The sequence below is a fragment of the Orbicella franksi genome, unplaced genomic scaffold (genome assembly GCF_964199315.1).
Source record: "Orbicella franksi unplaced genomic scaffold, jaOrbFran1.1 SCAFFOLD_98, whole genome shotgun sequence".
Classification (NCBI taxonomy): domain Eukaryota; kingdom Metazoa; phylum Cnidaria; class Anthozoa; order Scleractinia; family Merulinidae; genus Orbicella; species Orbicella franksi.
The window spans coordinates 47,501-50,000 of NW_027670788.1; the positions used below are offsets into that span (position 1 = coordinate 47,501).

General features: G+C 46.7%; 1 non-coding gene across 1 annotated transcript in view; it reads right to left on the minus strand.

Annotated features, from left to right (window-relative positions):
* Positions 1 to 2,319: 2,319 nt before the first annotated feature.
* Positions 2,320 to 2,500, minus strand: part of LOC145474957 (large subunit ribosomal RNA) — a 3,630-nt gene continuing 3,449 nt past the window's right edge. The window contains exon 1 of the ribosomal RNA XR_014045894.1: positions 2,320 to 2,500. This exon is cut by the window's right edge and continues 3,449 nt beyond it. This is a non-coding gene — a ribosomal RNA (large subunit ribosomal RNA).

The window sequence follows — 2,500 nt, forward strand, 5'->3', positions numbered from 1 at the left end:
GGGAAACCCGTTCTCTCTTTGCCACGTCTTTCCACTGCTTCACCCTAGTAAGCTTCCGGCATACCAGTGAGACAGCCCAAGTCCACGGAATGCCGACAAGATACATTGGGGAAGAATGATTCTTCCGAATCTAAGCCGCTATTCTTGGCCAAAGGCATCAGGTACAACAATCCATCCGTTCTCTCGTTGTCCACACCGAGACAACTTGGCTACAAGTTCAGTCATTTCATGCTACCGACCGAGCAAGTTTAGTCGACTTTGCTCCTTTTTCCTCCAAATACCCTCCTTTCGTACCCGAGAACACATTACCGAGCAGGGCTTACTGTTACGGACCGATACAGCTCAATTGCTCTTTCGGTCTTTCCCGATGCCTGCCTACATTATAACCCGAAACGTCTATTCCCCAACCAAGTTTAGACACTTAGAAAAATTTCGAAAATTTCGATTTTCAAAACTGCTCCAAAGCGCTCCCCATGGCATTCCAAACATGCGTCACCATGTCAGAGTTACGAAAACGAAGAGATTTCCACGAAGATGACCGATGATTGCCGAAATTTTCGTGACGAAAACCCGAAGCTCAAAGACCACACCCTAAAGAGCGCAAAATTGGGATTTTACACTTTTTCAAAACTTTTTGCAGGAAACTATTGGCCAGCTCGAGTCACGTGCAGGCGCTAAGTTTGGCGCTGTCACATCATCGTTAAGGGGGTGTTCTACACTATCTTAAAACTGGGCGTCGGTCCCCCTATTCTATAAGCACCCTTAAGGTTTTCACCATTTTCTAAACTTTTTGCGGGAAACGATTGGCCAGCTCGAATTGCGTGCAGGCGCCAAGTTTCGCGCTGTCACATCATCGTTAAGGGGGGTGAGCTACACTATCTTAAAACTGGGCGTCGGTCCCCCTATTCTATAAGCACCCTTAAGATTTTCCACCATTTTCAAAACTTTTGCGGGAAACAATTGGCCAGCTCGAGTTACGTGCATGCACCAAGTTTGGCGCTGTCACATCATCGTTAAGGGGGTGTTCTACACTATCTTAAAACTGGGCGTCGGTCCCCCTATTCTATAAGCACCCTTAAGGTTTTCACCATTTCAAAACTTTTTGCGGGAAACGATTGGCCAGCTCGAGTTAGTGCAGGCGCCAAGTTTCGCGCTGTCACATCATCGTTAAGGGGGGTGAGCTACACTATCTTAAAACTGGGCGTCGGTCCCCTATTCTATAAGCACCCTTAGATTTTCACCATTTTCAAAACTTTTTGCGGGAAACAATTGGCCAGCTCGAGTTACGTGCAGGCACCAAGTTTGGCGCTGTCACATCATCGTTAAGGGGGTGTGCTACACTATCTTAAAACTGGGCGTCGGTCCCCTATTCTATAAGCACCCTTAAGATTTTCACCATTTTCAAAACTTTTTGCGGGAAACGATTGGCCAGCTCGAGTTACGTGCAGGCGCAAGATTTTGCGCTGTCACATCATCGTTAAGGGGGGTGTGCTACACTATCTTAAAACTGGGCGTCGGTCCCCCTGTTCTATAGGCACCCTTAAGATTTTCACCATTTTCAAAACTTTTTGCGGGAAACGATTGGCCAGCTCGAGTTACGTGCAGGTGCCAGGTTTGGCGCTGTCACCATCATCATAGAGGGCGTGTGTTCTACTAAATTAAAACAGGGTGTCGGTCCCTATAGTATAAGCACCCTTAAGATTTTCACCATTTTCAAAACTTTTTGCGGGAAACTATTGGCCAGCTTAAGTTACGTGCAGGCGCCAAGTTTAGCCAAGTTTAACCCTAACCTTCACCCTAACTCTTACCCTAACCCTAAACTCTAACCCTAGGGTTACCCTAACGCTAACCCTAACCCTAAACTCTAACCCTAGGCTTACCCTATCGCTAACCCTAAGTCCAAAAGGCTCCCCCACTCAAAAGCCAATAAAACAAAAACCAAAAAACCAAAGCCCAATTGCCCAAACATCTTTCCAATCAAATTACGACAAGTCCACAAAGTAAACCGTCCGAAAGGGACCTGGCCCAAAAATTTCAAGCACTCCAAAAGGCTCCCCGAGTCAAACCATTTCAAACGAGAGGAGCCTTTCGGACTTAGAAAAATTTCCACTGCCAGCTCCCAAGCGAGGGGAGGCCTTTTGGACTTTAAAAAAAAAATTCACAGTCACGTCCCAGACCAGACGTGGCCTCCTTTACATCACTCGGCTGCCACAAGCTAGCCCAAGCCTGCAGGCACCACTTCTTCCTTGGCACCCTCCGGCCAGTGGCAGACGAGGGGAGCCTTCTTGGACTTCAAGAAAAAAAAAAGACATGTTTTTAACAAATCTTAGAACAAAGGCTTAATCTCAGAAGATCGTAGCAACAAGGCTACTCTACAACTTACAATACCCCGTTCTTTATTTAAGTCGTCTGCAAAGGATTTATCTCCAGAAACATTAGAATTTGCTATCGGTAGTGCCTTGGAGGTTCTTGTCCTCCTTGGCACCTTGGGACGCATGAG